Source organism: Rhinatrema bivittatum, chromosome 4 (assembly GCF_901001135.1).
Source record: "Rhinatrema bivittatum chromosome 4, aRhiBiv1.1, whole genome shotgun sequence".
NCBI classification, from domain to species: Eukaryota; Metazoa; Chordata; class Amphibia; order Gymnophiona; family Rhinatrematidae; genus Rhinatrema; species Rhinatrema bivittatum.
Window position 1 is genome coordinate 398,811,159 of NC_042618.1, and position 24,843 is coordinate 398,836,001.

A 24,843-nucleotide genomic window follows, 5' to 3' on the forward strand; every position below is an offset into this window, starting at 1 on the left:
AGAGTGGGAGATCGCTCCCGGGACCCCTGCTGGACCACCAGATACTTTAAAAAAGTTTGGGGGTGGGGTCGGGAGGGTGGCGGATTAGAAAGAATTAAATTTAAATGGTCGGGGTGGGTTTGGGGGTTATTTTTAAGTGCCCTTTCTTCCCGCTCCCCCCCCCCAAAATGATAAGAGAACCCCACAAAATTCGTGGGGTTTTCCTATCAGGTTCGGGGCCCCCCCCCCCCCCCGAATTCTGACGAGTTTGAAAATATCTTCCGATATTTTCAATCGTCCCTAATGAGTACTATGATAACAGTCAAACTTCTTGTTTTACTAAACTGCCTCTTCTGTGAATGGCTGATGCCCATGACATCTTGAATCAGATGTTTTTCATATAGAGTTGCCAGCTGGCTCCATTTTTGCAGCATAGTCTGATCCATTCCTGGTTTTACCCCTTTTCATGCATGGACTTATTTTGCTTTTCTTAAGAAAATCAACAGGGAAATCAGAAATAGGTATGCAGAAGGGTAAAATTAGGACTGGCTCAGTCTATCCTAAAAAACCCCCAAAATAAAACACCAAAGGAGCGAGTTGACAATCCTATTTTCATACTGAGAAATCACCAGAGTGCTTTGAAAGAAGAGCTGAAATGTCTGAATTGATTCCCCCCATTCCTGAGGTTCTGAAGCTGGCTAGATTTTATAGACCAAACAGTTCTTAACATATTGGCAAACAAGCAATCTTGCTTGTGTTCATTGCCACTGTGCGAAACTCCCTTAATCTTTGTTTTACAACAGAATTGCAGAGAAGTAGTAACTGATGAGATACATTAATAGTCAAATGCCTGCTTGTAAAGCTCCTGCTGCATCTTATTAAGAGAGAACATCAATTTACTTTTGTTTGGACTGTGAAATTATGTGTTGTAATCAATCAAAGAAGTAGAGCAAACCAGGTGCTATTTAGCTTTGGATTCCAATCCTTCCTTTTGCCTAAAATTTTATTACAAGAAGACAGACTTGAACAAGTTTCCACTTTTCTTTACATGTATAAACAATTGTTCAACCAATCTGATGATCTCCCTTCCCAAAGCTATAATAGGAGCTGCAGGTGTCTGATAAGGGATCTTCCAGAGATAATCCTACCTGGGCTGGAGCATATGAAATCAAATGTGCGTGGGTTCAGGGCAGTGAATAAAAATGGTGCAAGTGTGTGTGAGAATTCACCCCCCCCCCCCCCTGTAAGGCACGTCACCAGCAGAGCAGAGAAAATTAATGGAGAATCGATGTTGGCTCTGACTATGCGTCCAGAATTTCTTTTTTTTAGATTCATTCTGAATAATTTTTGGAACATCCTACAAAGCCATTGAATGAACTGTTTAATAACTGTAAAATTCAAATTTATTTTATTTATAGGGTACAAACATTTCCCCCAAAACTCATCCTTCAAAGCATGAGAAAACTGGAGGTGCACCAATCCCTCAGTGAATAGTATGCCTTTGGGACACAATAGAAAAATAGCTATTCTGGGGGTAAATTTTCGGTAAGGCGCACAATTGCAAAGTTATAGGTGTTCTTGAAAGCACACCACAGAACCAGGCAATTTTCAAACACAAAAATACATTGCCTCCTATCCCATGACATTTTAGTTTTCTTAGAAGCCTCTCATGAGGGATTTTGTCAAATGCCTTCTGAAAATCAAAATACACTAGCGGCATTTATCCACATGTTTATTAACCCGTTCAAAAAAAGTAACAGATTTGTGAGGCAAGACTTCCCTTGGGTAAATCCATGCTGGCTGTGTCCCATTGAGCCTTAGAATGCTTTCCACTTACATGCAAATGGTGTACCAGGGACAGTTTTTAAAGTTGGACTTTATGTTACTATGACATTAGATTTAATTATTATATTTGCTAATGACCATTTTGGTCACTTGTGCATTCCGGTCTTTAAAGCACCAAAGCTCTGAAATTTTCCTCTGAACAGAAAGCAGATTCGTGGCCATAGTCGTGCTACTGCAAATCTCATGGCTTATTACCATAAAACATATGCACATGAAAGCATGGGAAAGCATTTTCTGCTACATAATATGAATGAATGCCCAAAACAAGTTCAAGGACTTCTTTAGAAAAATCTCTGTTTCAGGCTTTAAGACGCTGCTGCTAGTATTCAAATTGTTAAAGTGAGCCTTCGTGAGACGATGAATGTCTCAGCCTGCTGAATCTGTGCTGTACGCATGTTAGAAAGAAAGATTATAGGAGAAAAGAAAGAAGGAACACCATCTCCTTATTTTATCAACATTTAATCTTCAGCAGTAGTGGAAAGGTGGATGAGAAATTTAAATAAAAAAATAAATTCTTATAACTAAAGATCCAAAGCCTTGTACTAACTTTTATATACATGATAAACATAGGGCCATTTTATTAGCTTTACTAGCAAAGTGGTTGTGACATGCAAGATTACAGCAATTAAGGAAAGCATTCCTAAAATATTCCAAAAACATTCAGCAGTGAAGAGAGACAGCTGTTAAAAATGAATTATATTACTGCCTTTATAGTGGCTGATATCAATAAGTAGCCATTTAGGAGGCAAATGTATTATTATTATTATTATTATTATTATTATTATTAATAATAATAATAATAATAATAATAATAATAAAATTGTTATACTATTTAACACAAGTACTTTGTTTTCGAATTTGATCGCATTGGGACAAAGTATGTGGGTCCTGCTTTTTGGGTGGAAACTTTTTTTCCCATAGTAAAGACCAAATACACTTTTTAGCTGCGGCTTTGCACCAATTTTCAAAGCAAAAGTACGTGTATACTTTTTCTTTGGACATTGTCTCGGGTGCTAAGTATACACTGTCATGTTGCACCTGCTTTTTCAGCGGGTAGAATTTTCCTGGAAAAGTATGTGTGATAATTTGAAAATGTCATCCATGTGCAAACCTTTCCTTCACTAACTGAAGTACAGCTCCAGGAATGTCTCCTCCCAATGCAGCTAAAATTATGCGCAGAGTGCAAGAATGCACAGACTTGTGGACACATTGAGGGAGGTCAGTTTTGGGATACACCTGTAAAAAAGAACATCCAAGATGTAATTATCTGACTGGGATTAAATAAAGTATTTTTCAAAGAAAATAATCCCCAAACAATCATTAAATAAATACATCAAAATAAATCAACACACAGCCACAACAAGAGATGCAAAAAAATACCAGCAAGAAGGAAGAAGAGCAATGTGCACCAGGAATGGAATTGGATGGGTTGCAGATGCAGAACTACAGATACAAGACGAGAAAGAAATAATAAGATATCATTAGGAACATTAGAAAATTCACATATTTACAATATAATCTCATTTCTGACATATTGTCAAAACTGAATGCTAGGCTCATGGGCAATTTGGATCTTGGTAAAGAAATGTATTAGTCTTACAGTCAGTTGAGGTGGCTTGATGCAATCAGTCTGTCAGTGGATCTCACTGGCAGCCACTACAATTTGGAGCTTTGACTTCCTGGGTGAGATGGAATCCACAAGTGTGTCCACAGTGGGGCAGTGTTGATCTGCAAAGAAAACCAAAACTGAGCACAGATTTTAGTACAGGGAAATTAGATAACACTGCAAATTAAGTTTCACTCTTGGAAAACACTGAAATTTGCCCATTTCAATCAGGCAATCCCAACCTTCAGTCTCCCTCAAAACAAAATCTGACTGCCACAGAGAGAAATCTTTTTTTAAACATAATGTTATAAAAAAAAAAAAAAAGACTGATGGATTTCCTCTGTACCACTGTTAAAACACTGGAGCCGATGCAGGTTAAGACTCTGTCACACGTGTGTTAAATAGGCGCTAATCCACCCCCTAATGCAATAGGGGGATTAGCGCCTAAATAACACACATCCGATGAGGAGTGAATGAATTAGTGCTCATCATATGTAAATGCATGTGAATGAGGCTATTACTCATTCACTCCAAATGCAAAAAAATAAATGTGCATCTCAGATGCACATTTATTGCTCAGCTATTCATGCCTGCCTGGAGCAGGCATGAATAGCTGAGCGCACTGAAAAAAAGTACAGAAAAGCAGAAAAAACTGCTTTTCTGTACTTTTTTTAAAGTTAAAAAAAAAGAAAAAAAACCCCTCCGCCGGCCGCTTGAAGACCGACGCCGATATGCTCGGTGTCGGTTTTCATAACTGGCTGACTGCAGTTATGAAAACCAATGCAGAGCTTATCAGCATCGGTGGTCATAACCGCCAGAAACCGCCGGTAACCGCGGGGTCGCATTAGCAAGGAGGCGCTAAGGTCACGCTAGCAACCCTAGCGCCTCCTTGCTAGCGCAACCCCCCTAATTTGTTTCTTGCATAGCGCCCCCCTTGCGGGCGCCATGCGTGCGCTAAGAAAGCGGGCACTGAAAAGTCAGCACCCGCTTTCCGCAAATTTTATTGCAAGCGGCCCCATAGTGAGGCTAATATTCAACAACCAGGAAAAAAGGATAACACATCTGGCTAAAATTAGCTGGATAAGTTATCCATGATATTCCATGGAATAAACATTCCATTGAATATCCCTAATTAAAGTTATCTATCTAATCATAGCTGGATAACTTTAAACATTTCTGGATATTTTTTTGAATATCGCCGTTTAGGTCTAAAATTATCTGGCTATGTTAGCAGGATAGCAGGATAACTTAAGCCTTAACCGACTATATTGAATAGAATATATTTGAGTAAGTGGTGAAGTGCTAGGTTTAAAGAAAAACCCCAAAAGATCGCCGGCCTACTGGCCCTAACACAATCCCTCTCCTCTCCCACCTGTGCTCCAAAGGTTCGGCCCAGTTGGGCCAAACCGGCATCCTCCTCCCTAAAATCTCCTCCATGCCTTTGTTTAAAAAATATAAGCGTTGTGGCCAAAGCCAATGCTGGTCTCTCTCCCTCCTCCCATTCCCCACTCCAGGATCCAATTTTGTAAAAATTAGTACTCTCCAAGGTCCCCTTCCTCCCCTTGCCCTGCCATCCTCCCGGTACCTTTATTTCAGTTTAAATCTTCAGCCCAGATCATGAAAGCAGCCTACTGTGATCTGGGCTCAGTGCTTCTACTGTGGTCTAAATGGTTTTGACTATGGACCTCTGTATATAAAAGCTAAAAGGACCACATTCAAAGGGGTTTGTCCAGCTAAGTTTGGGATTAACTGGATAAACCCCAAGTTTTGAATTTCCTGCCTTGCCAGACAGGTAAATTTTAGTCAGTAAAGTCATTATTCAGCTAAAATTTATCTGGATAAAAAAAGAGGCATTTTGGGGATGGGTTTAACTTTAGCCAGGTAACGCTGATATTCAGTTGAGTCAATTAAGCCTGGTAATGGTGCAGAATAACTTTAGTCAAGCTTGTTTGCCCCTGAATATCTCTGCCAAAGTTAGAAAGGTTAAGTTGGAAAAAAAAGTTGCGGGCTAGAGTGGCCGATCTCCTAAACCCATTTTTTTAAAAAATGTTGCTGCAGTAGTGGTCCAATTCCCCTTCCCATTCTTAAAAAAGTGGGGCACATGCCTTGTAAACACTCACAAACAACTGCCAACTAGCCGAACTACATAGTGGCTGAATATGGACCTCGAAGAGTTTGTGTGAGTTGGGGGCAGCTAGCTGGTTGCTGGATTAAAATGAGAAATGACTACTTACCTGACAATTTCCTTTTCTTTAGGACAGTCAGATGAATCCAGAACAAGTGGGTTATGCACCTCTAGCAACAGATGGAGACGGAGAAAACTGACATCACAGTACATATACCCCTGCAGTAACATCAGCCTGCCAGTATTTTCTTCAAAATCAAACTGTGGACAGACTAGCAAAAAGCTTGATTAAAAACAGATAACCATGTCAATACTCAGCCAAAAGGAAGCACTGAAGGAACGTATTAACACTAGTCTAGGGACTGTTGCACCGGAGGTGGTCCCTTGGGCCGAGGTGGGGTTGACGCTACCCATAGGAGGGATCCTACGGGTCCTCACCGTCGGCAGGCAGAGAGGGCTTATGGAAGGAGGCCGGCTGGCGCTTCACCAATATCAACCCTCGTTCCCTGCAGGTTGAGCCTTTGGGTGCCGGGGCCAGCTGGACTTAGGTGACCTCTGTCAGAGGTCGTCAATGGATGGATCGAGGTCAGCCCAGAGGCAGCAACCAGTATAGGTATCAGTCTATACTGGACGAGGCGGAGTCCTGGGGACCCGGGCACCAATAGGAACACAGTCTGACAGAGGGCGCCTAAGCAAGAGCAGGCCGAAGCCTGAAAGAACCATGTCCAGGACAAAGGCTGAAGAGGTGTCTGTAAGCAAGCTGAGTTCAGGGCTGGAGGCAGTCTGGAAGCAGTAGCAAGCAAGGCTGAGGTCTAAATGAGGAGAGTCAAGGATGGTCAGACGAAGCAGAAGTCCAAAGCTGGAGAGAAGCAACGGAGTAGTCAGGCGATGCAGAGGTCCAGAGTTGGAGAGAGGCAACGGAGTAGTCAGGCAATGCAGAGGTCCGGGCCTGGAGAGAGGCAACGAAGTAGTCAGGAGATGCAGAGGTCCGGGGCTGGAGAGAGGCAATGGAATAGTCAGGCAATGCAGAGGTCAAACCAGGTAAGCAATCCAATGGAGAGATGAGGGAACAGGAACACAGGAACAAGGAAGCAGGAACGAAGGCAATCAGGATTGGGAACCAGGAACTGAAGCGGCAACGAGTACTCGACTAGCGAGGGGACCTGTTGCAATGGCAATCTAAGAAAGTGGAGCCCGGGCTTATATACCGAGCTCTGCCGACATCATCATCTGGGGTGGCGGCCAGGTTCCTGCCGTGGGCTCTATGTAAGGCTAGTTGTGCACGCGTGCCTAGGGAGGGGCGCAGCACTGGTCAGAATGGTATCTCTCCGTGGGCCACTTGGAGCGGCCCAACGCGGAACATCAGGAACTGCAGCAGAGCAGGAGGCCCCAGCGGCGGCCTGAGGACGGAACCGGCGGCCTACAGCCGCCAGAGACGAGGGACCAGTTGCTGGATCACTTAGAAAGAGGTGAGGGGGCCGAGCCATGGGTCTGCTGCGGCCGGCTTGCGTAACAGCCTGACTTCAGTGCCAGGAAAAATAGTGGAAAGTGTTCTAAATATCAAAATCACAGAACATATGGAAAGACATGGGTTAATGGAACAAAGTCAGCATGGCTTTACACAAGGCAAGTCTTGCCTCACAACTCTGCTTCACTTTTTTGAAGGAGTTAATAAACATGTGGATAAAGGTGAAACGGTAGATGTAGTATATTTGGATTTTCAGAAGGCGTTTGACAAAGTTCCTCATCAGAGGCTTCCAGGAAAAGTAAAAAGTCATGGGATAGGTGGTGATGTCCTTTTGTGGATTACAAACTGGCTAAAAGACAGGAAACAGAGAGTAGGATTAAATGGACAATTTTCTCATTGGAAGGGAGTGGGCAGTCAAGTACCTCAAGGATCTCTATTGGGACCTGTACTTTTCAATATATTTATAAATGATCTGGAAAGAAATATGAGTGAGGTAATCAAATTTACAGATGATATAAAATTGTTCAGAGTAGTTAAATCACAAGCAGATTGTGATAAATTGCAGAAAGACCTTGTGAGACTGGAAAATTGGGCATCCAAATGGCAGATGAAATTTAATGTGGATAAGTGCAAGGTGATGCATATAGGGAAAAATAACCCATGCTATAGTTACACAATGTTAGGTTCCATATTAGGTGCTACAACCCAAGAAAAAGATCTAGGCGTCATAGTGGATAACACATTGAAATCGTCGGTTCAGTGTGCTGCGGCAGTCAAAAAAGCAAACAGAATGTTGGGAATTATTAGAAAGGGAATGGTGAATAAAACGGAAAATGTCATAATGCCTCTGTATCACTCCATGGTGAGACCGCACTTTGAATACTGTGTACAATTCTGGACGCCGCATCTCAAAAAAGATATAGTTGCGATGGAAAAGGTACAGAGAAGGGCGACCAAAATGATAAAGGGAATTTGACAGCTCCCCTATGAGGAAAGACTAAAGAGGTTAGGACTTTTCAGCTTGGAGAAGAGATGGCTGACGGGGGATTTGACAGAGATGTTTAAAATCATGAGAGGTCTTGAACGGGTAAATATGAATTGGTTATTTACTCTTTCGGATAATAGAAAGACTAGGGAGCACTTCATAAAGTTAGCATGTGGCACATTTAAACTAATCGGAAAAAGTTCTTTTTCACTCAACGCACAATTAAACTTTGGAATTTGTTGCCAGAGGATGTGGTTAGTGCAGTTAGTGTAGCTGTGTTTAAAAAGGATTGATAAGTTCTTGGAGGAGAAGTCCATTATCTGCTATTAATTAAGTTGGCTTGGCAAATGGCCACTGCTATTTCTGGCAACAGTAGCATGGAATAGACTTGGGGTAGATCTTCAAAGGCTACGCGCATAACCCGAGAAAACCTGCCCCTCCGCGCACTGAGCCTATTTTGCACAGGTTCGGTGGCATGAGCAAGCCCCAGGATGCGCGTATATCCGGGGCATTCGAAAATGGGTGGATCGGGGGCAGGGCCGGGAGAATGACGGCGGCCTGGGGCCGGGCCTGGGGCATGGCGGCGGTCTGGGGGTGGGGCCAGTTCCAAGTCCTCCGGCACAGCGGCCATGGCTGAGGTTCGCGCGCCAGCAGAGGCAGGCATAACTCCATCAAATAAGGTAGGGGGGATTTAGGTAGGGCCGGGGGTGAGTTGGAACGGCCTTGGAGGGAACGGGGAAAGCCATCGGGGCTCCCCTTGGGCTCGGCACTCGCAAGGTGCACAAGTGTGCACTAGGGGTGTGCATTCGTTTTGAACTTAAATGTAAAACGCAACTTTTTTTTTTTTTTAACTTAAAAAAGTGATGAGGCGAAAACGATCGGATTTCCAACTTATTCAACATAGCTATGTTGAATACGTTGGAAATCGCGATTGTTGATCCAAAATAAAAATTTAAACCCCTCACCCTCCTTAATCCCCCCCCCAAGACTTACCACAACTCCCTGGTGATCCAGCGGGGAGTCAGGATGCCATTCCTGAACTCCTTTGCGAGGAGCACGTGACGTCGGCGCCACGTCGGAGTGACGCGGCGTCACGTGAGTCCCCGCGGGTTCCCTCCGGGACCCTCGTTAGGCCCAAAAAGAACTTTTGGCCAGCTTGGGGGGGGGTCAGGAGGCCCCCCCAAGCTGGCCAAAAGTTCCTTTTGGCCAGCTTGGGGGGGCCAGCTTGGGGGCCAGCTTGGGCTGGCCCCCAAGCTGGCACGTCACGTCACGTCACGTCACGTGCTCCTCGCAAAGGAGTTCAGGAATGGCGTCCTGACTCCCCGCTGGATCACTAGGGAGTTGTGGTAAGTCTTGGGGGGGGGGGGGATTAAGGAGGGTGAGGGGTTTAAATTTTTATTTGCACGTATGGACATAGACTCAACTTATGGAATTCTCCATATGTCCATATTGACCGCAAATGGGACCCCCTTTCGACTTATGGACTTATGAACTTAAACTTTTGCTCTGCACATCCCTAGTGTGCACTCCCTTGTGCGCGCCAAGCCAGGATTTTATAACATGCGCACGGCTGCGTGCGCATGTTATAAAATTGGGCATAGATTTGTGCACACCATGTTGCGCGCATAAATCTACACCCGCGCATAAGTTTTAAAATCTGGCCCTTAGTTTTTGGGTACTTGCCAGGTTCTTATGGCCTGGATTGGCCACTGTTGGAGGTGGAATGCTGGGCTTGATGGACCCTTGGTCTGACCCAGTATTGCATTTTCTTATGTTCTTAGTATTGCCGGGAAGGACAAACAGATGATCCATTTTCCGTAAAGGCTCAGTAACCTCCAGATACTGGATGATATGTCTCTTGACATCCAAGGGTTGTAACAGATGATACTCCCCTACGTCGCTCTCTCTCTCTCTCTCTCTCTCTCTCTCTCTCTGTCCAGAATGAATCTGAAGTATCGCAGAACTTTCACACTGCGAGAAGTTGACAGCAGGTCTAGGAACGGGAGACCCCAGCGATCCAGAATCAGCTGAAATGCCACATCTTAGAAGGCCCATTCTCCTGGGTCCAGACTCTCCCTGCTGAGAAAGTCTGCTCTTACATTGTCTTTTCCTGCTATGTGTGAGGCTGAGATCATCTCGAGATGCCCTTCTGCCCATACCATAAGCTGATCTATTTCCTGCGACACTTGCTGGCTCTTGGTTCCTCCCTGCCAATTGTTGTAAGCCACAGTCGTTGCATTGTCCAACATTATCTGGACTGATTGAACCTGCAGCCTGTTGCTGAACTGCAAACATGCCAACCAGACTATTCTGATTTCCAATCAATTGATCTTCCAGAGAGACTCTTTTGCATTCCAGCACCCTTGCACTGTCAGCTCAAGACAGTGAGCTCCCAAACCAAGGAGGCTCACATCTACTGTCAGTGCTAGCCAGTCCAGTGGTGCCAGGGAAACTCCATTCCTTAGATGATCCGCCTGCAGCCACCACTGCAGTTGGGAGGAGCCAAGTCAAATAGTCCTGAGACTACGGGTTCCACCTTGACAGCAGGGAGTGCTGAAGAGGACGCATATGTGCCCTCACCCACAGTACCACTTCCAGGGTCGCCGCCATTAAGCCAAGTACTAGCAGGTAGGACCATACAGTCAGGCGCAGTGTGTTCAATAACAGACAAAGCTGAGTCATCATCTTCTGAATGTGTGCTTCCAGTAGGAAAGCTTTGCCCTGCTTCATGTCGAACCAAACCCTGATGAATTCCAATGACAGGGTGAAGACTACTCTTGGCCAGCTTCACCACCCAGCCGAGCTTCTGCAACAGAGAGATCAGCTTGTGGGTCACTCTGCCACTCTCTTCCAGTGACTTGGCTCAAATCAGTCAGTTGTCAAAATATGTGTGTACGGGATTCCCATCTTTTCTCAATTCTGCCGCCACCACCACCATTACCTTGGAAAAAGACCTTGAGACGGTGGCCAGACCAAAGGACAGGGCTCAAAACTGATAATGGCATCCCAGAACTGCGAACCGCAGAAAGCATTGATGTGTTAGTCGAATAGGAATATGAAGATATGCCTCGGACAGATCCAAAGAGGTCAGAAATTCAGCCATTATTACCGAGCACAATGTTTCCATGCAAAAATGCATCACCGCAGATGATAGTTGACATCTTTGAGACCCAGGATGGGACGAAAGGAGCCCTCCTTCTTGGGCACAATGAAATAAATGGAATATCAATTGTATTTTCATGAAATGTGGGTACTGGAACCACAGCCTTCAGACTAAGGAGCCTTGCCAATATAGTTTCCACTGCCTGCTTCTTCTGTGGTAAGTGGCAGGGAGATACCATGAACACATCCGGAGGAACACTGCAAAACTCCAGTGCATATCCTTCTCATATCACCTCCAGGACTGATTGATCCGATGTGATCTCGACCCACTTCTCACAGAAAAGAGAGGTGCCCCCCTATCTCCTGTTTCTGGGGGAGGGGAGGGGTAGGTCGGCAAACCTTCATTGGGAGGGTCGGGAGGTTCCACTACCCAAACCCGCACTCCTTCTTGGCTGTCAGGGACGAAAGGACTGAGACTTGCCAAAAAGTCAAGTTCTCTGAATGGTCGTTCCTCTATAAAGATGAAAATGCCTGTATCCTCTAGTACGACCTCTCATGTTAAAAGAGCATGGTGTCTGCTTCTTATCCTCTGCAAATGAGGAACTGGAGATTTGCCCCACTTACTGGCCAGTTTTTCCAACTCGCTCCCAAATAACAGTGAGCCTTTAAAGGGCAATTTAGTAAGGTTAGACTTGGAGGTCACATCAGCTGACAAATTTCTCAGCCACAACTGACACCTGGCTGCTACTATGGAAGTCACTCCTCTGGCTGAAGAGCGGACCAAATCACAGCCCGCATCTGCCAAAAAATCAGCAGCTGGTTCCATAACTGCCCTGGAGTTCATCCCCGTCATCAACCTCATGGGAGAGAAGGAAATAAGATCGAACCACCACAGAACAACAAGAAGTGATCTACAAGCTCATTGCCATTGCATCAAACGCTTGCTTAACGATAGTCTCAATCCTTCTATCATGATCATCCTTCAAAGCTGCTCCTCCATCCACGGGAATAGTGGTACGCTTGGAGACTGCACACACAAGTGCATCTACCTTCAGAAAACATAAATGCTCTCTTGCCACTGGATCCGAGGTTATAGGCCTTCCAAAACCTGACCCCCTTTGAAATTAGCCTCTGGGCACCCCACTCAAAATCAATTAATTCTTGAATGGCTTCCATCACAGAGAAAAAGCAAAGTAAAGAAATCAAAATGGGATTTTTTCTTCGGCTCAGTCACAGGGTCTGCCCCAGGAACTTTGAGAATTTTCAAGGTCTGGGAAATCAGAGCTGGCAGTTCATCTTTATGAAAAGACCATAGCATAGTTCCATATGGTTCTAATCCTGGTGGAATTTCAGCATCCTCAAGGAAGTCAGGATTGATGTCATCATCCGGACCTCCATCAGGAAGTCCTGCTGCCGCTCTAGCAGTACTCCGGCACTTAACAGTAGGTCCCAGCAAGGTTCCTACCTGCGACTCTTCACTGGGAGTATTAGAGAGGGCCGAAGATTGTGCCTGGAGAAAGGATTGAAATCCCTGGAAAAAATCTACCCACAAAAAGGTAAAAATATCCAATGCAAGAGGTACTTGAGGCATACTCATTGAGCTACCATCACCTATTGAGAAACCAGTTAGGGGAGTTCCAAAATCATGTGCCCCACCTGAGCCATCTGCACTCAGGCCTATATCTGGCTAGGAAGAGCCAGGTTTAGTGAAATCAGAGGAAGGCAATTCTCCCTGAGCCTCCAAACAGTGCTGACACAAGTTAGCGGGCATACCTGGCTGAGATGCCCAAATATGTCAAGCAGTGCAAAGAGAAAGGCACTTCGGTTTCTTAGGAATAGGCGCCATTATGGCCGACAGTGCGCTTGAGCGACGGCTGGAGGCATGCTTCTAGCTTTTCTTTTTTATGTCCAAAAATATTAGGTGTCCAAAAATTAGGCGTCCAACACTTATGCGTCTCACACCTGGGCGTCCCAATGCCTAGGCATCCAAAACTTAGGTGTCCCAAAAATAAGCGCCATAAAACAATTTAAGTGCACAATAAAATTTATGAGCACAGGTAGGCGTGCGGCCACTAAAGGCACCACTTAACATAGATGCACAGAATACAAGGCCCAACTAAGCATCTAAAAACTGGATGCACAACCTGGATGCACATTTAAACGCATATGCTGAACCAACAATCTTGTAGAGGGCAGTCTTAGAAGGCGTGCAAAATGCCGTTGCAGCTTACTACGCAGCATGCAGCGAAAAAGTCTCAGAGCAGGACCTAGCCTACTGAAGCTGCTCAATACACCAGGCTGCCCACATCCCTCAACCTCCCATGGAGCTGGACAAATGTTGGAACAGCTTGCCGAGCACGGAGACCGGGAAAAAGGAGACAGCCCTATGCACAAAAGCCTCCTTTTATGTCTCTGTAAATATTTATATATATATATATATATATATATATATATATATATTTTAAAACTTATCTGAGCTCAGTCTTACCTGTCTTAGTACAGAGATGGCCTCCGGCTGCAGTGGAAGAGGGCATTTGCCATCACTGCTCTCTGCTTCCTGCACCTACTGCCTTTCAGCCGCTTAAGCAGCTAAGTCCACACCTGCTGAAAAACCAGCTACCAGACCAAGGCACCCATCTGAGGGAGCATGCAAATCACCTCAGGAATTCTCAACTGTGGGAGGGACCTTTTGGAATCACCACAGGAGAGCAGGGTGAATGTAATATCCTTAATTCTCCTTTTTCAAAATGAAACAGCCCCCAGTAGGGAGATTCACGTCCACCATCTGCTGGAGCCAAAGAATACTGGCAGGCTGATGTCACTGCAGGGGTATATGTACTGTGACATCAGCTTTGCTCCATCTCCATCTGCTGGTAGAGGTGCATAACCCACTTTTTCTGGATTCATCTGACTGGATGCTAAGAAAATGAGATTTTGTGTGAACAGTAATACAAGATCATAGAGAACCCCTAAAGACAAAAACTGACTTGGATAAGGGGTTATATCTACAAAGGACAAGCTTCAATGGCTGGATGCTGGGATGCATCTTTGCAGTGCAGATAGGAATAACTGGGCAAACTGGATGAGCCAACTGGTCTTTTTCTACTGTCATCTACTATGTTAGTAAAGAACATTTGGTATTTGTCTACAAGATGAATGCTTGTCACATCCCAAAAAATATACCATATCACAGATTCATGAATGTATATGGTAGTTTATGTTGAAAATATGTACAATAGTGTGGCAAGGTCTCTAAATTGGATCTTAACTGCTCTAAAAGCTAGAAGGTAATGTTGCCTGGAGCTCTTTTTCTTTTAATGATTTATACTATTAGTGGGAGGAGTCAGAAAGACCCAGTGAATTAGTATTCTGATTTTTGAAGGGAATAAGTGAGTTCTTGTTGAAGAGCCATTCAGGGAGTCAGACCCAAAAAGAGTACTGCTGCTTAACAGGTGTAAGAGTGAAGTTAGTCCTTAGGAGAGTCCTACTGTGCTACAATTGTTAGAAGCTACTGTCAGTTCTTGTTGGAGATTTGCCACAGGGTGAATTGTGGCATGATCCCAAACTGTTGCTGGAATCAATTAGCTGGCAAAGGGAGATTATTTCTGTACTCTTGATAAGGTTAACTTTTTCTAGCCATCTTCTGGGATGAAACAAGCCTGGAAGTTGTTTCTCCTTGTTTTTACCATCTATTTATCAGCTGGGACTGAATATGATCAGACTCATCTGGAATGAAAAGAGAACCCTAGAATCCTGCAGGAGTTGGACATAGCTATAACCTAATGTTAATTGAGTGAATTAAGAGACTGCTGGAGAATGCGTATTCAACGCTGGGTCTGATATTCCTATAATGTGGAGAAGACATCAATGTAATTTTGGAAGTTTAATGCTGCTGCCTTCTTAAACAGAATGGGACTCAGCCATTTGCATTTTGTTTGTACTATCTGGAATCTGCAATTGCAAACTTGACTATAGTAATCCTGATACTATAGAGACTGCAGTGTGTTTGAAATGATTCCTACCTTGACTACTACCTCAAAAATAAAGTAAGCCTCATAGGAGGCAGCCAGCTATATTGTGTGAACATTCAATTCATCTTCAGTTGAAACTACCTGATGTCCTTCACAGGGGAAGGGGGCGGAGGGGGATGTCACAAGATTAAAATTAGTGGGGGTAATTTTTGAAAGGATTTAATGAGTATAAGTAGCATATATCATAGCAATTTTCAAAAGTCCATTTATGAGCATAAACCCGGTTTTAAGCACATAAATCCTTTTTGAAAATTATCCCATATGGGGTGAATTTTAAGAGTTGCTTGCGTTAAAAGGCCCATATATAAGAGTATCTGGGCCAAGCATCAACAACCCACATTTTAAAACAGTCCAATTTCATGCATGTGTATGCGAGCAACCCAACATGAGGAAAAAAGGGGGTGGAGTTAGAACATATCAGGGGCATTCCGGGGCAAGGCCAATATTATGTGCAAAGATAAGAATTTTAAATCCCACGCCTGCAGCACATTTCGGTCTGTTTCCATGCTTATTTACTTCTACTCTTGATGAGGTGTAAGTCTGAAGAAAACTCTTTTTAGACCTAAAATGCCTGGGTGAGGAGTCTGGTCACACTGGGGGAGTGCAGACTGAAGAACCAGAGGGGTCTGGATGACCTAGAGACAGGCTGGACAAACTGGTAGGCTAAGTGGTCAAACTATTTTTTTCACGCACGCATGTTTTAAAATCTGCTTATCTGGGTGGGTTAAAGTTGACAAGAAGATAAGTGAATAATGTTTGCTCGTGTAACCACTTAAAAATAGGAACACACATACATGCACTAGGTGTATTTTACATAGTACACACGCACTTGCGCGGAAGATGTAAAATTCCTGCGTTTGTGCGCTCGCATGCTCTTAAGTGTGTATGTGGGTGCACGTGTGCTCGTTTCAAAGTTACCACCCTTGTGTTGAAGTAAACTGTATGTACCCCTTGTAAGTTTTGAATATGGCCTAGGAAAAGCAGGACTACATTTGTTACAAAATAATTGCTTGCTCTGTGCCATAAATACACTACCATAACATGGACTATACAGTTAAAAACAATCTAGTAGATAAAATCAGTTTTCATGCTTTTGCTCTTGAGATTGGATTAATAAAGCAGGGTTTGCTTAAGGTCTGAGAAGGAATTAAGTATATTTTTTTAACTATCTTAATAAAGGTTTAGGTACTTTTATTTCTGTCTGAAACAACATAGGCTTTCAGCACAGCTGTTCCTGCTGCAAAAGAGGCATCACAATGTCCTACGAGCAGAGCCTTGGCCCTTCAGGATTCTCGTTTCAACTGGCTTGACACAGCAGGACCAAATCCACCATACAGCATGAAGTAATCATAAAATGCACACCAGTATCTGCCCCATTAATTGCCCCCCTGCTAGGAATTGCTCTATTCTAGTGTAATGCTCACTGTGCTCAATATGATTAAATTAATCTGCTTTCAAGGGCAGCATCCCAATGAACTTGCATCCTCAGTGTAACATACAATAAAATATACATATTTTTTTATTCCTTGAGCAGTGCAGGTTAATTCTTTACTAATGCTATGTGAATGTAATGAGCTAAATAAATCCCTCTATCAAATATGTTAAATGATTGCAGTGCAGCTAAGTGAATATATTTCCTTTGTGGAACAAAATATACCTTCTTAATAAGAAGTAGAGCCTACAGTCCTTCTAAACATTCTTTAAGATGAATTATATTTTATAAAAATGTGATTCTTTAAAGGACTGATACTTTTTGTTTGGGTTTCTTAGAGCAAATAGCTTGCTTTCTTGATTAATCAATGTTTTTTTACATTAACAAATAAAACTATACAGAGTGTACATGTAGCTAATTCTTTGACCTGAAATTGTACCAGGATAATATTGATGCCTCAACTTTATTTTTTTTTTTTCCTTGGCAGCTAACTCCTGCTCCTTTTGGTTTTCAGCTCAATTGGAATTATTCCCTACATGCATTAGAGTGCTATCAGTTTTCATCCAGGTACCCTGTATTTTGAACCAATTTTTCTCTCCCATTTGCAGGCCGATGCAATACATATGCGCAGAAAATGGGCACTGAAGAGTCAGCGCCCGCTTTCTTAACGTGCTCCCCTGGTGGCACCATGCAATATTTAAATTAGGAGATCCCGATTGCCGTCGGCCACCCGTCAGTTAGGAAAATCGATGCTGAGTTTATTGGCATCGGTTTTCCTAAACGCCATACAGCCAGGGGGTTCAGGAAATGGACACTTGTCAGCTGAGCATCCATTTCCTGCACCAGACAGCAGGCTGTTTTTTTTAAACTTTATTTAGTTTTGTTTTTCCTCCTACTTAATATTGCAACAATATTAAATAGAAGGCAGTAGAGAAAAGGAGTTTTTTCTGCTTTTCTGTACTAGTTTTAAGAGCACTCAGCTATTAACATCTGCTCCACGCAGGTATTAATTTCTGATCACTAAATGTGCATCCTAGATGTACATTTTTTTTTTTTTGCATCGGGAGTGAATACCTAATAGCCTCATTCACATGCATCTGCATGTGATGAGCGCTAATAGATTCAGTCCGTGTTGGACGTGCGTTGTAGAGGGGATTAGTTAGTGCCTATACAACCCGAGCCCAACTGCGAGTTATACCGTGAGCTCGGCTGAGCACACTGTATTGCACTGGCCCCCTAGTGTACTCACTGCAGTCAAAATCTTTTACTAGGGACCAATAGACTGCTGCTCCCTCTAGGACATACATCCCAAACTGGGCAGATGCTATCCCTGTTGCAGGACAGCTGAGACTTTTACTTGAGCACTGAGAACATTGCCGCTGCAGCTAGGCTCATCACTGGGTCAACCAACAATCCAGGCGGTCCCAGAGTGGTCCCTTCCAAAGTTCTGGGTGGCCATGAGGAAAGACTTTCTTAGATGACATGGCTGCAAACTAGTGGCCAAGTGAGAGCTCAGAAGAGTTCCTGCCACTTCTGTAACAGCAGTGGTTGCATGGAGAACTCGCATCATGCACCCTAAGAATGTGTTGGTGCCCTAGGTAGTCACCTGTCTTGCCCATCCCTTCTGACAGCCCTGACTGCAGTATTCCCAAGTCCTGCAGGCCTGAGAAACAGGAGCTTGACTTAGGAACTGAACCCTGGTCTCCTCCAGTGCAGAGCCCTGATATTTTGCACTGGCCAAACTTGATAATTCTTTGTCCAGTTCGTTGTGTTGCCAAGCCAGATATCTGTCTGCTCTTATGGCTAAACACAAAACTGCATGTCCTCTGAAAACTCAGTAAACAATATATATTGAATCAGAGATCCTTAGGCAATTATAGATTATTTTCAACAATCTGTTTACACCAATATTTTACACAAATGCTCTATTACATGGACCACTCCCCTATATCACCTGTACTAATTACATCCTATTACTAAAAATATTGTCTCATATCACCCAGTCTTGCTTTACCCTTCAATCACTTCAGTCATACCATACATATATCCCTCACATCCATTCACTCATCCTTCACATAAAACCATCTATAAATTGCCTAAGGACCTCTGATTCAATATATATTGTTTACTGAGTTTTCAGAGGACATGCAGTTTTGTGTTTACCTTATGAGGTTATCCCATTTGTGCATGAGGTAGATATACATATTGGGCCAGATATTCACACCTACCCGTGGGCGGATTTGTGCACACAACCCGGTGCGCACAAATCTACGCCCGATTTTATAACATGCGCACGCAACCACACGCATGTTATAAAATCTGGGGTCGGCATGCGCAAGGGGGTGCACACTTGTGCTCCTTGTGCACGCCGAGCCCTTAGGGAGCCCCGATGGCTTTCCCTGTTCATTCCGAGGGAACTTTCCTTCCGCTCCCCCCCCACCTTCCCCGTCCTTCCCCTATCTAACCCACCCCCCAGCCCTACCTAAATCCCCCCTACCTTTGTTTCCGAATTTACACCTGCCTCTGGGCAGGTGTAACTTGCGCGCACCGGCCAGCTGCCGGCGCGCAAACCTCCGGCACGGCCGCTGTGCCGGAGGCCTTGGTCCCACCCCCGGACCAGCACCCAACCCATGCCCACGCCCCCTTCCCGCCCCCAGACCGGCGCTCCGCCTATGATCCTGCCCCCTTCCTTACCCTTTTTCAAAGCCCTGGGACACACGCGCGTCCCGGGGCTTGCACACGCCGCCAAGCCTATGCAAAATAGGCTCGGCACGTGCAGGGGCAGGTTTTTGGGGTTTCGCGCTTAACCCTTTGAAAGTCTACCCCATTATATATATTAATGAAAAGTATAGAGTGATTGTTAATGGAATAAGGTAATGATTAGTGAATATTAGTAGCTGTAATTATGTTTATTGTATTGTAGATATTGAAATGATAATAACACAATACGGCGGACGTGTTAGGCTCTATAACTAAGGCAACAAATTAAGATATGTATGGAAATTTAAAAGGGTGATGTCCCTGAAGAAGCCCTAAGTATCAGGGTGAAACAAGGCTCTTGTTGGACAAAGACAACAGGAATATATGAGGCAGTACAATACAATTATAGGAGTATATGAAAATAATGGAATATAATGACACTAGCTTGAATTATAATTTTTGCCTGAGAGCATGAAGAAATTTTCTGTAAAAACATTATTACAGTTTGAAGAAATATATAGTGTGTCATAAGTATATTGAGATAACCATTACTGTACATGTGCAAAGTAAGTTTTAGTAATAACATGTGAAAGATGACTGAATGGATGTGAGGATGGTATGACTGAAGTGAATGGAGGATAAAGCAAGACTGGGTGATATGAGACAATATTTTTAGTAATAGGATGTAATTAGTACAGGTGATATAGGGGAGTGGTCCATGTATGTAAATAGATCATTTGTGTAAAATATTGGTGTAAACAGATTGTTGAAAATAAAAAGATAGTGTGGCATCTATAATTGCCTAAGGACCTCTGATTCAATATATATTGCTCTTATGGCTAGTCACATTTGGGAGTCCTGCGGAAGTTATGCTATAACTTTTCTCAGGCATTTATGGTGGAGAGAGAGACAGGTTTCACTCAGGACAATTTCTCCAAATGTTTTGCATATAGTATGACAGGAATAAACCTCATTATAAAGACAAGGTATTTCAGGCTTTCAAAACTACTGCCAATGCTCTATTTAATTACTACATTGTAGGGGTATTCATAGAAAATTAATTTTGTTAAGGCATTTTTTTGTTTAATTTATTTTGTTCTAGAGCATACTAAAATAATTTGGTGAATGCTTGCCATTAAGTTCGATTGTACCTGTGCTTTCCCAACAAAAAGGGTGGAGGAGAATTGGATGACATCGTGGAGTTGCCACTCTGCACTGGTCTCAGGTGATCATGGCCACCATTCAAAGCCTCCAAGTCCTGGCCTCTGCAGCATCTGGTCAACCTGGAGAGCCAAAGACCTGAGCCAGAAAGCAAATCCAGATTCCTCTACATGGCAATGCACAGCCCGGCCAAGGAACTTTTGAAAATTACCTTAATGAATCAAAGTCATTTTAAATAGTGCAGGTGCCAAGTTCATTCTCCTCCTTCCAAGTTTGGATCTGATGAATTTTCACAGAAGTTATTGAGGCTCTGAATGGACAGACTGAATCAATCCCAAAGAGCTTTTAAAAAAAAAAAAAATGTATATGTGTTGAAAAATAATACATTAATGTAAATTAATATTAGTAGAACAAATTGAGCATAGGCAAGCCAGTTACAGGTACTGGGGATTTTGTGGTTAGTGAGACCAAAAGCCCGGTGTACTGATGAACAAGATACCAATTGTCAGCACAATTAAGACATTATTGCATATGGATTTTTTAATTTAAAAAAAAATAAATATTTTTTTAATTAAATTTTTTTTTTTTTAATTAAAAAAAAAAATCTGCAAGCATCTCTCCCTCTCCATCTATCTTTTCTCCACATGCAATAATATTGTATGCTTGGATGCTTCTTGGGTTTGCTCTGTGGTGATCCACCCCAATTTACATGGTTTTTTTCCCCATATGATAGTCTTTCAGCTCCTCACAATAATCAAGCGCAATATCCACTTCAGAGTTCATGAGCGTGATTACCATTTAGCACTGATGTCACAATATGCTGTGACATCAGCAGTGAACTGGAACAAATCCGTACTCTGCATTTTCAGGGAAGTTACAGCCATGCAGCAACTGAAATAAATGTTTAGAATTGTTTCAGGGTGGGAAAGCAAAGCTGCTTGCTGAGATTCCAGATTTTCAAGATGGTCTTCAATGGAAAGAATATAAGTATTTGGAAATTAAGGGGTAGATTTTAATACATGTGTGTGCGCGTCCATGTGCGTACTCTTCCCGGCGCGCACATGGAGGTGCCGATTTTATAACATGTGCACACCGGCGTGCGCATGTTATAAAATCAGTGGGCAGCGTGCACATGTGTGCTGGATTTTATAATCCATGTGTGCAGCGCGCACAAGGAGGGGTTGAAATATACAATTTTCGAGCAGTGACACATCATGGCCTTCCCCAGTTCCCTCCCAGTTCACTGCAATTAAGGAGCGGACTGGGAGGGATCTTTCCTTCTCCCTACCCTAACCTCCCTTCCCCTCTCCTCCCCCTATCCCTATCCTATGTACCCGTTTTTGGGGTTTTTTTTAAACTTTTGCTCAACCCCACCCTTCCCCACCCACCAGACCGCCCCTTTTCTTAGTCCGGCACTTCTGCATGTAACGGGCCCCTTCTAAAATGTGCGCGGCACGTGCAAGGCCCAGCTGTGCGCTTTATCCCCGGATTTTACGCATGCGACGGATTAAAAATTTGCCCTTAAGGGAGCAATTTTCAAAACTGGACCCAATGAAGCAAAGTCCATGAGTACCTTCACCCGTAGGGACTGCACCAGTTCTCAAAGGGAAAATATGAGTATACATTTCCGTTGAAACTCCCCCTCTCCCCTGGAAAAAGTACTTGCAATGATTTGCACCTGCTTTTTCTGCAGCCACCTTTTGCCTTGAAAATAACATACATAGATTTATTTATTTTGATTTAAAAATATATCCTACATATGTTATTTCCCTTTCTTCTCCCCAATCTAAACACGTCCTGTGCCCACCTACTTTTTACCTGACTGAAAGTACATGCATTGTGGATCCCTGCATGTACTTTTATCCAGGTAAGTACTGGACCATTTTTCAAACAGCCAATTTACCTGGTAAATCTGTATTTACCCCGATAAATGGCCCACTAAACTGTGAATGCATCACATGCTAGCATGCATTTGGAACCACGTTCGTGGATTATCTGTGGCTGGTACTTTTGACAGCTTTCTCTATATGATCCTGTCACATTCCCGTTACGTCATGGTAGATCTGTATTAAAAACCCCATTGGCTGCATTATTCCATTTTGTACACTAATCTGACCACTCAAATGGGCTTCAGCGGGCAAAATGACACATTGAGATGGATGAGACAGCTAGGATCTGCAGTCTTTGAAGGATAAATATATGAAGGTGTCATTTACTAAAAGGCTGGGAGCCCTGGTTATTCTCCCTCCACTTTCATTTTATATAACTTTGGTCAATTTCACAGCTCATACCAGCACTGAATGGGGAAATTGGAAAACTGCAGAATCGATTTACAGAAGCGAAGTTCTATTTTCTTTTACACCTCTTTCATCAGAGTTCCTATCACTCCTGTGTTGTGCAGTATTATTATCGACAGAGGCCTGGGCACTGCTCATAATTGCTAACGGAGGCAAAAGTCATTCCCTTAACGTGGAAGCAAAAAGGACTGATACAGACAGGTGATATGCTCAACTTCCAATTATGCTTCTTCTAGGACTCCAATAATGTGTCCTAAAAGTTTCAATACGGTGAAGATCTGAAGATAAAGCCTTTGTTTTCGAAAATCTAATTCCAGTTCATTTGATTTGTTTCCACCTCCCTCTGTTTTAGCAGAAATAAAATTAAAACGCTTTCAGATGAAACTTCTGATCTGACATGGCCTGACCTGACCCTACCCTCCTGTATAGGGAAGAGAAAACAAAAATCCCAGTGGATGACTTCCTCTCTCATGGTTTAGTACTGAACAGCATGTTCATTGGCTCCAGCTCGAACTGCTGTGCTGGGATACAAAAGTGACACACACCACACCTGCTTGGTGATGCAGACCAAGGCAAGTTATCCTGAAAGCAGTCCACATTTTGCCGGTCTTAGCTGCGGCCAATGGAAGCAAAGCAATCATTTGTCTATTAAATTAGACTTTGTTGCCTCTGTACCTGCTCTTAACTGAAAATCCAAATCACAATACGATTGTGATTCTTCATGGAATATAAACTGACATCCCACGTGCACTGAGAAATTAGCCCAGCAGCACAGATTTCCCTCCTTGTCCGTTCCAATTTTTTTTTTTTAAATATAGTATTCCAAATGCGAATCTTATCTGCTTTATTATTTATTTATTTCCAGTTTCTGCACACTTCCTGCCCTCCCCAGCTACACTTCGGTCTGGATCACCACTTTGAAGGATAAAAAAAAAGTAATGCAGTTGTGAAACTTTGCTCAACCAGTTCTTCTAACATTCATTTTTAAATCAAAGGAGTACACTTTCCTTTTTTCTTTTATTTTAAGGGGGCAGTAGGGGTGGTATGGCTCATCTTCCCCCACACCCAAGGTTCCAGCTTGGTCCTGCCTCAGCCTCACCAGTCGCTGCTATTAAATATGAGGAAGAACATGCAGGTCTGAAGCTGAGGCACCACAGGCACCCTGATTGGGCCTCGCCCTCCTCTCACTGTCACCCAGCTATCACAGAAACAGTTGTCAACAGGAAGCCACTGACCAGACAAAACATTCAGAACCGGGTACATAAAGTGTACATGTTGGAACTTTGAAAAGAAAGTGCATATTCCAATTTTTTTAAATCGTAAACGCATATACTATGCACCAAGCCAATAACAGGGATTTTAGCCGTGGCTCTTCTGGCCTCATAAAAAATTAGCTTTGACAAGAATGCATAGCATCAGAATGTACTGCAGCACCACGTATGCCTGCAAGCAAAAAGTACGTGTTTAATTTATACTTATCATTGTAAATGCCTTAATCCCTAGCTTCTGGCTAGTTACTACGTCCATTTTACAAAAAAGAAAAAAAAACCTCAACTTTAGTTCTCAGCAACTGAGTTCTCTCCATGAATAAGATCATTTTTAAACTCAAGTACTTAAGGTCTCTACAGTACTTATACTGAATTTTGCTAGCAGCAGAACTTATATCAATAGATCTGGGGATTGATACTCAGCAGTGGCAGGGTGCGCAAGTTAACCAGTTTATTTTGTCCACACTTAAGCAGTTAACTGTGTGGTTTAATATCTGGCTATATCTAACCAAAGCTGGAGATAGGGGACGGGGGAGAGAATGCCTGGTATGTGTGTGTGTGTGTGGGTGGGTGGGTGGGAGGGGCGAGTACATGAGTGAGCACAAGAACAGAGAGCTGGGGAAAGTGCCTGGAAGGTGGGAGACCAATGAAAAGGGAAAAAGGAATACAAAATAGACCTATGGAAACCCCCCCTCCCCCCCCCTTGGGATGTGAAAGCATGCTGGTTGAACTTGGTAATCATAATAAGAGGAAAACAACACTCTATAAACTACTTTGGGGTTTTAACATGGGGAGAAAACAGGAGATTTCTGGAGCCCTCTGTTCCATATAAACCAGGAAGGAT

General features: G+C 43.3%; 1 long non-coding RNA gene across 1 annotated transcript in view; it reads right to left on the bottom strand.

Annotated features, from left to right (window-relative positions):
- Positions 1–2,077: 2,077 nt before the first annotated feature.
- Positions 2,078–24,843, bottom strand: part of LOC115089544 — a 39,119-nt gene continuing 16,353 nt past the window's right edge. The window contains exons 4-6 of the long non-coding RNA XR_003856154.1: positions 3,425–3,552; positions 3,205–3,267; positions 2,078–3,060 (exon numbers count right to left, since the gene is read on the bottom strand). This is a non-coding gene — a long non-coding RNA (uncharacterized LOC115089544). The remainder of the gene's footprint in view (positions 3,061–3,204; positions 3,268–3,424; positions 3,553–24,843) is intronic.